This window comes from Rutidosis leptorrhynchoides, chromosome 6 (genome assembly GCF_046630445.1).
Source record: "Rutidosis leptorrhynchoides isolate AG116_Rl617_1_P2 chromosome 6, CSIRO_AGI_Rlap_v1, whole genome shotgun sequence".
Classification (NCBI taxonomy): Eukaryota; Viridiplantae; Streptophyta; class Magnoliopsida; order Asterales; family Asteraceae; genus Rutidosis; species Rutidosis leptorrhynchoides.
Window position 1 is genome coordinate 243,690,595 of NC_092338.1, and position 13,487 is coordinate 243,704,081.

Below are 13,487 nucleotides of genomic sequence, written 5' to 3' on the forward strand. Positions count from 1 at the left end.
TCTCATTATGAAGATAACATTTCTTTTTTTAATTATCATAATAATAACCAACCTATTATCATATCAACCATCGTCGTTATCATTAACAACTTAACTCGATATCATCAGCATCACTTATCAACTTATTATCAACATCTTCAATTATAATCATCGTCATTAACCATTATGCTCACGATCAATCCTTATCTAAACCTCTCCTTTCATCTTATCATCATTATTATCGTGTTTTATTATCATCATCATCTCATGAATTATAATTCATATCCAACAGAGAAAGAATAAAATAGTGAGGTGTATATGTATTAACCGAACCGATTACACTTACATGTGTATTCGGTTTATTTGTGCTGCGTCTTGACAAGATAGTCCCAAATCATACACGGCCCAAAAGAGCAACAACCTCTTCGGCCCACTGTATCTGTTCTCAGTCCAATTGGGAAGTCCACAACCCAAAGTTTAATGTGTAATACGTTTGGAATCTTTACAGGAAAAGTAAACCATAAACTCATCCGAGTTTATCATCATAAAATATCTTCTACAATTCAAGTGGGGTTATATCAAGTGGGGTTTGTATGATTTATAATTTGCAATAGAAGAATGTCGGCCATTTTTTTTTAATGGTTCCACTTGCCAAACTTTTTGATAAATTTAATAAGGCATGTCATAGTAATATTCCATACATAATTTAAAACCTTAACTGTGAATGTATTCCATTTGTTTCATCGCCTCCACTTGCTCGACCCACCTTCCCTTTTATCTTGCAATTGGTGCTTGTTAATGGGGGTTTAAATAAAAGTATAATTGCAGCGAATGGCGACAGAAACAGGTACATAGCAGCAGCAATTTAAATAAAATGGTGTGGTGGTTTGATGATTTACAAAGGAGAAGAACATGGGAAAAGATAAAGAGGGAAGTGTATTGGTGATCGTGGTGATTTGGGTTGTTTAAATGATAGAAGAAATCACAAGTGGGTGTTGATCGAAACACGAACCAGGAAATAGCGGCCCTCCTTTGGTCTCGGATTGCTGTTGTCGAGTAGTAAATGAATCAAAATAGTTTGCAGAGGACGATGGTAGTAGATGGTGGTTTAGGGTGATCTATGGTGATGGTTTTGGTTTGAACGAATTAACAAAGAAAGTAGTGGTTCTTTGATTTTACTGTAGTAGTTGATCGTGTTGGTAGTGGTGTGATTATTTATCGTGAAACCGAAGGGAAACAGGAAGTAATAGCAACGATCGTTCACATGGTTGTGTGGAGGGTTTCACGAAAAGAAGGGAATAGAGAATAAGTGTCATGGTGGTGACATTCGTGGTTTCATTTGAACAAGAACTGAAAAATGTAGTAATATCGATCTAAATGGGTTTAACGATTTTGTTTTAGAATTGGACAGAAACACGAAGAACGAGTGGGTTTGATGATGGTTTATAACGATGAGTTCTTGGTTTTCTAATGACGATAGTTTCACGATTAGGAACGGGAAGAAAAAGAATCTAATTGATGTCGTGTGGTTTGGATTAGCTTGGAAAAATCAGGCACGTCTATATATATATATATATATATATATATATATATATATATATATATATATATATATATATATATATATATATATATATATATATATAGGGAAGGTGGTTACATGGTTTTGTTGAGAAAGATGGAGATAATGATTTGAGGTGATAAGTTCGCGAAGAAGGAAAAACAAGAAAGGTGATGGATATTGTTCAATGGTGACCGGTTATGGTTTATCAAGGAAGAAAAATATTCCACTATATTTAACATATATGATTATATAAATAAGTAGGTATAGATGTAGATAGTGGATTCAGTAGATGGGTGGAAAGTATAACAGAAAGAGAATATTTTTGTCTATCTTTACAAATTGAGACAAATAGAAAGTTAAGTATGTGCCCATCATCGAACAGTAATAATATCCGTGAATCCTATCTTTCATTCTCATATCAATCAATATTAATAATTAATAATAATAATAATAATTAGAATCATGATTATAAAAATGATAAAATAATATTTTCCATGATAAAAATAATATTAGTGATAACAATGATAATATAATAATTTAAACTATAACATATTTTATATCTATGTACCATATAGTAATATTAATAATACTGATATTAATATTAATACTATTATTTATTTATTTATTTTTTTTATTAAGATTCATTTTAAAATATAACTTTATTATATCTTATTTTAGTTTATTTTACATGTTTATTTCTAATACTTAAATAATATTTTATTTCGAATTATATTTTCAATCATTATAAATTTATGTATCTATTTACAATTTGCTGTTCGTGAATCTTCGAGAATTATCAAAGGTCAATTGAATATATGAATCAGTTCAAACTTTTTGAGACTCAACCTAACAGACTTTGCTTATCGTGTCGAATTCATATGAAGATTGAAGTTTAAATTTGGTCGGAAATTCCCGGGTCATCACAATATATTTATGTTAGAGTTAGATATTATGTTTTCGTGTAGTTCTCGAGAATGGAATCCGAATGGTCTTTCCCTAGCAGACCCTAAAGAACTAGTCTTCTCCCCCCATTCTGAATTTTTATTTTTTTTAGGTTTTACGAGATGAAGAATTCCTTTGATCTGAACCATGGTCTAATGCTACACGCTATGATTACTAAACGTAATAATGACACACTTCCGAGTGAACTAGTATCATTCATAAGAGAAAAATGGACGGAGTAAGAAAAGAACTCAGAAAAGATCATCATAAGATACATTTTGGTAAAGGAAAATCAAAATCCGCAACAAAAAGAAGAGCACGACACCTTGAAAGATGTTATAAATGCGGAAAATGGTCACACGAAGGTAAATGTTCAAATAATCAAACATATTCAAATACTGAATTGGTTACTCTATGCAGAGAAGGACCGTTTATATGTTAGAAGAAAAGATATTGAAGATTCGAGGTTATGCTTATGTAGCTATGGAGAACCAAATCACACGACTCTCATATGAGTCGGCTAAAGCAGGTCTCTGAGAATTCTTTCTCACAGGTAAGTATGTACAGTTTTTAGTTTTTATTTTTATTTTTATTGCTTTTAACCTTTTGATAATAAACGTTGAATCATTCGCTATAAAGTATTAAATTGATATTCAATAAAATTAGGTATGCGTAACCGAAATTATTGATATCATACAAAAATTTATTGCATCACTGCAAAATTTACCGTTTATTCTTAAGGTATAAATATCTTTAATCAATCAACCCAAAATATTTCAGAAATTCGTCAGGAGTAAAACGAGGTAATATAGCCGAAATTACTTTACCGAAAAGAGGGGCGTATATTTTTGATAATATTTGATTGATTAAAGTGGGATAAAAGACCAAAAATATTTTAAATTTTATTTTTACCATGTTTTTAAAATTAATAAATAAATATTAAATTATTATTGTAAACTTTTTAAAATCAATATATTTAAGTTTGTACCAATTTGAAAAATTAATATTTTTAATAGAAGTTTGTATGTATAAAAATAAAAATATAATATAAATTTGGTGTGAATTTTTTTAATTTTAATTATATGAATTTTTAATTTTATGCATTTTAAATTTAAGTTTGGTGTGAATTTAAAAACAAAAATTTACTTTATTTCATTAAGTGAAAAATTTGATTTCTAAAAATTCGTCGTGAGTTGAAAACTAGGTCGTTGAACCGAAATTGCTTTACCCAAGGGAGGGACGAGAACTTTTATTATCATTATTTTTAATCTTATTGAATTAAAGTATGCCAAAAACATTTAAAAAACCCAAAAATCTTTGCTTTTAAAACAACGCTTTGAAATAACAAATTTTTAAAATTTTGTCGAGAGACGGACTAGGACAACGATCCGAAACGCCCTCACTCCTAAAAAGAAACAAAATTTTAAATAAAATTAATTCTTTGTTTTAAAAAGTATAAGGTTTTTATATATAAATAAAAAAAAAATAAAAAAGAAACAGACCCCATGCGATCGCGTGGGGTTCCTTCACAAAAACCATGCGACCGAAATCAGGTCAGGAACAAAAAGGCCACGAGCTGTTCTGTCTTCAACACTCCAACACACACATACATACGAACATACTCCCCAAATCCTCTCCATTTTCATCAATTTTTCACCAAAATCAACCAAATTTCTTGCTATAATCCTCTCTAATCATGAATTTGATACAAAGTTTATCAAGACGGGTAACAATTACACCCCTAAACCTCTTTAAATTTGATTTTTATTGTTCTTGAGATATATTTTACCTAATTTGATTTTGTTAATTTCTAGTGTAATTAGAGTTAAATTGTTAGTATATTATGCATGTATAACCTAGATTGATGCTATTTAACATGATTTGAAGCCAAAAACTTCAAAATTTTTAGGATTCCGGGGTTTGTGTTCTTGAGCAATTTGGGGCTTTTTGATATAAATAGGTTATGACCGATTTTTGTCAAGAATTATTACTAAATTAAGCAGTGTAACATGTTTAGGTAGCTAAATGATCCAAACTTTGATCCTAAACATGATTTTTGAGAATTAAAGTGGACTTTTTAGGTACAAAATTCATGAACTTAACTAAATTGATGTAAATGCCATTTGAAACTTGTTTAATTGCTAGTAATGGTTATTTTAACATGTTATTTGAGTTGAATGCTTATGAACTTTGTAACCATTTTCATATATGCTTATTTGAAAAAGTGTAGAATTGTGAAGATTGTGAAAATGTGTATAAGTTTAATTTTGATTAAACATGTTATTTTAATTGTTTCAAGTTGTTATTTTGCTAACACTAATGCATATTTGGATGCACAAAATTTATGTTTAATGTATTTTGCAGAGATTTACTAATACTGATGGTGCATCATCATCATCTAGACAACCTGCTCCAGAACCTGAACCAGAAATGCAATATGAACCGGAGCAACAACAGGAACAACAACAACCTGATCAACACGTACCTTATTATGATCCGCAACAAGAATATGTTGATGCCTACGTAGTATTTACAATGCATCCGATAGTACAACATCCAACGATTCATGAAGAACAGTTGCATCCCAATTTGAGATTTGATCGGAGTTGGTGAGATTACCCGACATATCAAAGTAACAAATTCAAACTAGTAACGAAAAATGTAGAAGTGCCTAGGGTAATCGATTGGGAGCCTTTGGAAAGGGTCCAACTTGCTAACTCAGTTAGACAGCATCTGATCCAGAGGTATGGCAGCTCTTCTTTTCCTGATTGGGAACGTTTATTCACCATTCGTAGGCCTGTATATAAGGAATGGTGCGTTGAGCTTATGAGTACTATTGCGTTAAATGCGGATGTAGTTAGATTAGATGATAGAAGTTTTCTTAGATTTATACTTAGCCATAGGATGTATAGGATGTCCATGCTGGACATGGCCAGGGCTTTACAGATATATACGCCCGCTGAATTACTACTACCCGATTGTATGAATTTGATTTATCATGGTGAAAGGGTAGATAGGAATTTTGATGCTAACGCCGTCTGGAGGCGTACGTCAGATTATAATGTTTTTGGGCGGGCAGGAACACACTCCTACTTACATATTCACAGAGCCAAGCTTCGTATAATTCATAGATTTCTGGCTAACTCGATTATACAGAGAGGTCACAACAAGGAGAAAATGACCTTACATGATTTATTCTACCTTAAGTGTATTCGAGACCCAAGAGGCTTTGTTAATATCCCCTAATGTGTTGGTTTTTATTTATCTAAGATAGTGGAAGGAATACAGGAAGGAGGAATAATAGAAGGAGGTATTTTTGTTACTCTCATTGGAGAGTATTTAGGTGTAGATAGGGATCAAGGGGGTCCACTCTTAGTTTGTAGGGAACAGGATGATACCTTAGGATTGAAGGTCTATCAGGGTGCTAAGGTATTGAAGAGCAGACGCAATCAGGCAGTACCCTATGTTGGTCGTCATCCACAGGTAGAGAGAGGTTCAGATGAGGAAATGGAGGAAGCGGATAACATTAGGGATGTCATTAGGGAGGCTATGACTGACGTCTACCAGCGTATAGATGAGGTAGAAATGACAAATGAGGATAGCTTTAGTCGGTTAGAGCAGCGGCAAGCCCGGAATGAGTACGAGCATTCTAGGCAACGACAGCATGATAGATGGGACTATCATCAGCGTCAGATCATAAGTCAGCTATCACCTAAGGACCACTACGTACCGACCTGACCCGCTTACTATCCTTCACACCAGCCCGAGATGAGACCACCATTTACTCTCTACGACCCTAACCAGGCCTACCAGTACACCTATCACCAACCATGGAACCCGACCGACAACATGAACTGGAACCCCTATCCAGATTGATATAGTTCCTGTTGGTGATTTCTATGATTTTTATCTTTTTATTATTTCTATTTATTTATGTTTAAACACATTATATTTTGATACTTTTATGTAAGTTTTAACATTTTTATTATTTTGTAATAATATTTCATATTTGATTTGAAAGTAGGATTTTAAGTCCCATTTCAAATTACCATGCATGTTATTTGTATGTATGTATATTGTCAATTGTACACAACAGGGTAAAACAGCGCATTTTCAAAGACTGGCATTAAGTTCAGCAAAAGCTACTAATTTTGACGACAAAATGAAAAACAAATGTGATGTAACAACAAGACGGAATGAACAAATGATGTGCACCATTTATCATTCAACAAACAAACGCCAATATGTTTGGAAACTTTGGTAAAATTTAATCATTTTTCTAAGCTAATAACCCTCAATAATTTAAATTGTTACTGATTTCTTGCAAATGAGGGCATTGCAAGATCTTAAGTGTGGGAAGGGATTAAATTCTTTCCGATTTTTAAAATTTTAACTTATACACTTGGTTACTATTAAAAATACTAGTAACGCAGTAGTTGTATTAGAATCTAGTGCTCTCTGATAATAAAGAACAGCCCTAGTCTTATATACTGACTACCCAATTCTAGTAAAATTTTTCAAATAAATGAATTCAAAATCATGTTTATACATATTTATGAACGGTAAAACTAGGTGTTAACATCGAAATTATTGTTACCTCGGAAAGGACATAAATTGAGAAACAACCCAAAATGTTAAAATTCATTTAAAATGGAATAGAGGACAATAAAAAGGCAAAAAAAGGAAAATAAAAGCCAAGTGTGGGAAAATTTACCAAGTTATTTAAAACATATATCACATATTTTTGTACAAATAACTGAAGATACTTTTGTTTTGGACAAATTTATCAGTTTTACCCAATTTCTTATAATATATTTGAAAGAAAGATGGATCTACACGATGAATCAATTCCATCATTAAAAGGAAGTAAAGTCTTCCAAAAAAGACACGTGCTTCTTGATTTAGGTCAGGAAGTTGTCGTCCAGACCAGTTGTAGAGTTTACAAAAAACCTTGAAAAGTTTTCTCAAAAATCAGATGGAAATCCACGGACCTCAGCAACAAACAGGGTCCTCAAGTGGTCAGACTTATCCTAACCATGAGAGGATCTGTCTCGTAAAATGGGGAGGGCACCGTGCAAATTAGCTTGATAAGACTAATGAATCAGATCCCCATAAAGGATAATCTCCTTAAAGATCAAAAATCAACTTTTATGACTGATATTACTCAATCCTTGAGATTGACTTTTAAAGATTGAATATTCAAACACATGGAATTCGATGATATCTAAACTTGAGCTTGAACGAGAAAATATTTTGATCAAAATTACAAACCGATTTGTTTTCTGAAAACCCATTTTTAATGCGTTCATTACCATTGAACGTAAAATCCTAGGAATTCACCTGGAATTCATTAGGTCACCTGAACCAAATCGGGTGTCAACCGTAAGAACAGTGGCTGCATAGCATGGTCGAAGACAGGACCTTGTGCCAGACCGAAAAACTTTAGAGTGATCTTTATTATTGCTCCTACAAAGGCTAGTAATTGCATCCGACACGTTATAGACCATAATTAAAAAAGCATGTCACGGGACATTGCCTTAACAGTTGCTTGTTCAACGCTTTCCTTTACAACCGGATGGTAGTTTACCGAAAGGTAATATACGGAGCAAGTATACTGGACGTGTTGCTTTTCTAATACAAGGTTAGCAAGTGGGTGATACAAAACCGTAAGTTTTGAGCTAAAATTTTCAAATCTGAAACCTACAAAACCCACAAAAACAATTTGCAAACACCGGTGAAGGGTTATTTCGGAAAACTTATCTAGGGTAAAAGCTAGATTTAATTTTCAAAAGATCAAATGTTTTCATAAAGATCCAATTTCCTTAAGGATCTAAATTTTCATAGTCATGTGGGACTGTAAACCACAATGTTACTGTCATTGTTTATACCGCCATATAGAAATCACTGACGTACAAAGTGTGAAGAATAAAAGAAGTGATTCTAGTGTTTTTATTTTCAAGACTATATTGCTTGAGGACAAACAACGCTCAAGTGTGGGAATATTTGATAATGCTAAAAACGAACAGATATTTCATAGCATTATCCCTCAAGAAAGACAAGCTTTTGGTTGCAATTGTTCTATTTACAAGTGATATTCGTTTAAATAATAAAAGGTGAAGACAAAAGACAGGTTCGACGAATTGAAGACGCAAACAACCAAAAAGCTCAAAAGTACAAAGTACAATCAAAGTGGTTTAAATTGTTGATGAGAAACGTCTCAAAATTACAAGAGCACAAGACGCGAAACGCAAAATGCAAGATATTAAATTGTACGCAAGGACGTTCGAAAATCTGGAACCGGGACCAAAGTCAACTTTCAACGCGCGACGCAACAGAGCAAAAATTACAAGTCAACTATGCACATAAATATAATATAATATATAAATAATTCTTAAAATTATTTATATATTATATATATTTATTTAAAACCGTCGGCAAGAAGCAAACAACAATATGTGAGCTGGAATCCCAGGGCATGCGATCGCATGGCCAGTGAAAGGACCCGTTCATATAGATTATAAATGATTCACAATAGTTGATTACATTGCGAGGTATTTGACCTCTATATGATACATTTTACAAACATTGCATTCGTTTTTAAAAGACAATCTTTCTTTACATCAAAAATTGATAGGCATGCATACCATTTCATAATATCCACTATCCAACTATAAATTGATTTAATAATAATCTTTGATGAACTCAATGACTCGAATGCAACGTTCTTCGAAATATGCTATGAAAGACTCCAAGTAATATCTTTAAAATGAGCAAATGCACAGCAGAAGATTTCTTTAACACCTGAGAATAAACATGCTTTAAAGTGTCAACCAAAAGGTTGGTGAGTTCATTAGTTTATCATAATCATTTATTTCCATCATTTTAATAGACCACAAGAATTTAATTTCTAGTCCTCATAAATATACATCCCATGCATAGAGACACAAAATAATCATTCATATGGTGAACACCTGGTAACCGACATTAACTAGATACATATAAGAATATCCCCTATCATTCCGGGATCCTCCTTCGGACATGATATAATTTCGAAGTACTAAAGCATCCGGTACTTTGGATGGGGTTTGTTAGGCCCAATAGATCTATCTTTAGGATTCGCGTCAATTAGGGTGTCTGTTCCCTAATTCTTAAATTACCAGAATTTAATAAAAAGGGGCATATTTGATTTCGATAATTCAACCATAGAATGTAGTTTCAATTACTTGTGTCTATTTCATCAAACATTTATAAAAGCGCATGTATTCTCAGTCCCAAAAATATAAAGGGTAAAAAGGTAAATGAAACTCACCATACTGTATTTCGTAGTAAAAATACATATAACGTCATTGAACAAGTGCAAGGTTGGCCTCGGATTCACGAACCTAAATTAATTATATATATTTATGTGTTGGTCAATATTTGTCTAACAAATTAGGTCAAGTCATAGTGTACCACAATCCTAATGCTCGAGACTAATATGCAAAAGTCAACAAAAGTAAATTTGACTCAAAATAATTTCCAAAAATCTATACATGATTAATATATAGTTTAAATATCGTCGTCTTATAGTTTTAAAAGATTTATTAGAGTAAATAATATAATTTATTTATTAATAAATAAAATTTTATATTATATTTATATAATAAAATATACTTTTATATATATTAAGTAATAAAATTTTTAGGGTTCATTTAACATTATAAAGATAATATGATAGGTATTATTAAAGTAAGTTATTACACGTAGTAAAATATGTTTGTATCAAATATTTATTTGATAAAATAATATCTATAATGATAGTAAGTAAAAGTTGTATTATTTTGTAATAACAATTATTATTATAAAAATATCAATATTTATAATTACTAAGATGACATTATGATAAAAAGATAATTCTAATTATGATAACTTTAATATTTACGATAATTTTTAATATTATCTTTAAAATAATAATTCTATTTAAAATAATAATAATAATAATGATATTTTATAGTAACAATGACATTTCTATTAAAATGATAATTTTTGTTAAAATGATAGTTTTAATACTAACGATAATTTTAATAATAATAGTAATGATAAAAATAATAAGAACGATAATTTTATCTAAATCAATATCTTATAATATTTTAATTTCATCATGATACTCTTACCCATTATTTCCTAATCGTTTCGTTTAATAGCTTTTAATCGTCTTTTATATCGTGTTCGTAATAATGATAATAATAGTAATCAAAATAATTAGGTGTTACAAATATTTGTTTTAATTACACTAATATTAATAATGATAGTTACTATAACATTATTAACGATAATACTAATAATTATCTTAATGATAATATAGTAATAATAATAATAACAATAACAATAACCATTTTTAAATAATGATATATATATTAATAATGATAATAATAATAATAATACCAATAATAATAATAATAATAATAATTGGATAATAATAATAATACTAATTATAACTTTAATGATAATAACGATAGTAATAATAAAAAAAATAACAATTTTTAATGATAAATCCTTTTATTGATAAAGATAATAATAATAAGATAAAACTAGAACGACGATAATAACGACGATAATAATAATCATTTTTAATAATAATACAAAAATTCGATGGACTATAACTTCAAATCCGTTCATCGAAATCATTCGATATCTAAATGAAAAGTTCTTAATTTTTCACTACCTTTCCAACGACATGCATATCTTATACCTTATCTCAGTCGCATATATAACTAGTTCAGGATTCAACATAACCTAACTAAAGGCAATATCAAAAGTACAAACATGCATAATCCTATATACTCGAGCACTAGTCAGGGATACACTATTAGTATGTAAAAGTTGAATTATGAGTACTCACGTATCAATATTGAGATTCAATATTGCAGGAAAGGTACGTAGACGCAACGGAGATGATAAACACTATATTGACCTCACGAGCATACCCATGAACCATACCCAATCACCTCCATAGCTATAACCCATAATTTCCTTATGTTGGGATTTAACAAGTTTGATAATACTTAAAACCTTTTAAGAATTTTATCAAAGCGGAAGCATGTAATTATCAAATTTTACTTGTTATCTTTAAACCAATTAAAGCTAAATCCCATCTTGGATCAAGTTATGAATATATGCTTACTAATTGTCAAGAAAGGAAAGATGTTATACCTCCTCAAAACAAGTTTGAGGGCTGCTCAAGAAGTGCAGAAACTTTGATGAAGATGAAGGTGGAAAGAGCTCCTAACTTGAAACTTCAAGTGTGTAGAACCCCAAGCTCTTATGCTCCAACACTACCCTTAATCTTAGCTATACTTTGGAACCTTAATCGCCTTTGAACAAGCTTGAAGACCTCTCATAAGTTGCTGGAAAATTTGGACAGCAACAACCCTCAAAGATGATGATGAAATGAGCTTCTAACTTGAAGCCTCAAGTGTAGTATACCCCAAGCTATAACCCCAACACCTAAGCCTTTGTTTGGTTAGGATTTTTAACACTCAAACACTTGAAAACCAAGCTTAAGAACTGCCTTCTCTCCCTTCTACAGCTCGTGATATTCAGCAGCTGTGAGAGAGAGTTTTGTGCAGAAAAATAACTTGAATAATAGAGTCAAAACTTGGTGTAAGTGTTTTCCATCTACTTGTGTTATGTGCTATCTCAAAAGTAACAAGTATGAGCATGTGTGTTCTTTTCTTGGAGACCCAAATCAGCCCACTACTACCATAATAATAATACTTGTAAGTTTATAAAAGTTTAAAAAAACTTTTATAAACTTATGTATTATTTTGTTACTTATACATTTTATAAAACCACTTATAAAATATAACACAATATAATTATTTAAACCTATAAATAATTATATATAAATTATCCAAATAATTTATCTCAAGTGATTATATTTCAGAAACCCGATTTTCTGAAATCCAAGTGTCGCGTATTCATTTAACGAGCCAATCGTTAAGATTAATACTTATAAGGTGTCGGTAAGCTTGTTATTGGGTATGACCCGACTTGGATCATAACATGTTAGCCACATTAATTTAATATGTCTCTCGGGCATACGAAATACCTTCAATCTCCCACTTGCACGAGAAACATAAGAAATTAATGCAAGTGACGGATACCACCTAACGACCGTCCATCACCCCCAATATGTTATGACTTTGTGCCATTCAATAACATCATCCTTTTCGAGTTCCCGTCTCGAACATGAATAGGTGAATCTTTCATTGTTTCCTTTCATCCTAGATGTCATGTTAAATCCAAGAGATACAGAGTGATCACTCTCTTATAGATTTAACTTTATCAGGCCTTAGACATCTGACTCTCAACGAATAAGAGGGACAAATTCCATCTTGACTACATACGTCCTAGATACACACTTTGTATTATACCTGAGCTCTTCCTTATGTACTACCATATTTCAGAATAGCGAAGGAAAGAATCAAGGCATAATACTCGGTGAATATCAGGACCCAATATGTATCTCAGGTCAGAGGATACGATGATATTCGCCTTTACTCAAGATTTCACGTGATCGACCACAAAGGCTCCATACAGTAAATCTTGAGAGCGGGTCTTCCAATATTTGTATCCCACAAATATTTATGAACCTTGGTAGCAACTTTGCCCTACATTCCGTCCGTGAATGTATACCAATCCAAGTTCATAATAGTCTAAACCTCACACTTGTTCCCACAAATGTGATCGACTACGGAATTTAGAATAATTACTTATTCATGGATAAAATATGCAAAATAGGAACATAACTCAAAATAAATTAAACCATAATTATATTAATGAGTTTGAACCACTTCGTTCCATTACAATACTTAAATAGATCATGACCAATCACTAGAATATCGAAGCCCTAATGCACAAACATGTCCTTCATGTTTTGCTCCATATAAGAGTTTCGTGAGTGGATCCGCTATGTTATGATCTGTGTGAACTTTGCGAATACATATCTTTCCCTTTTCAA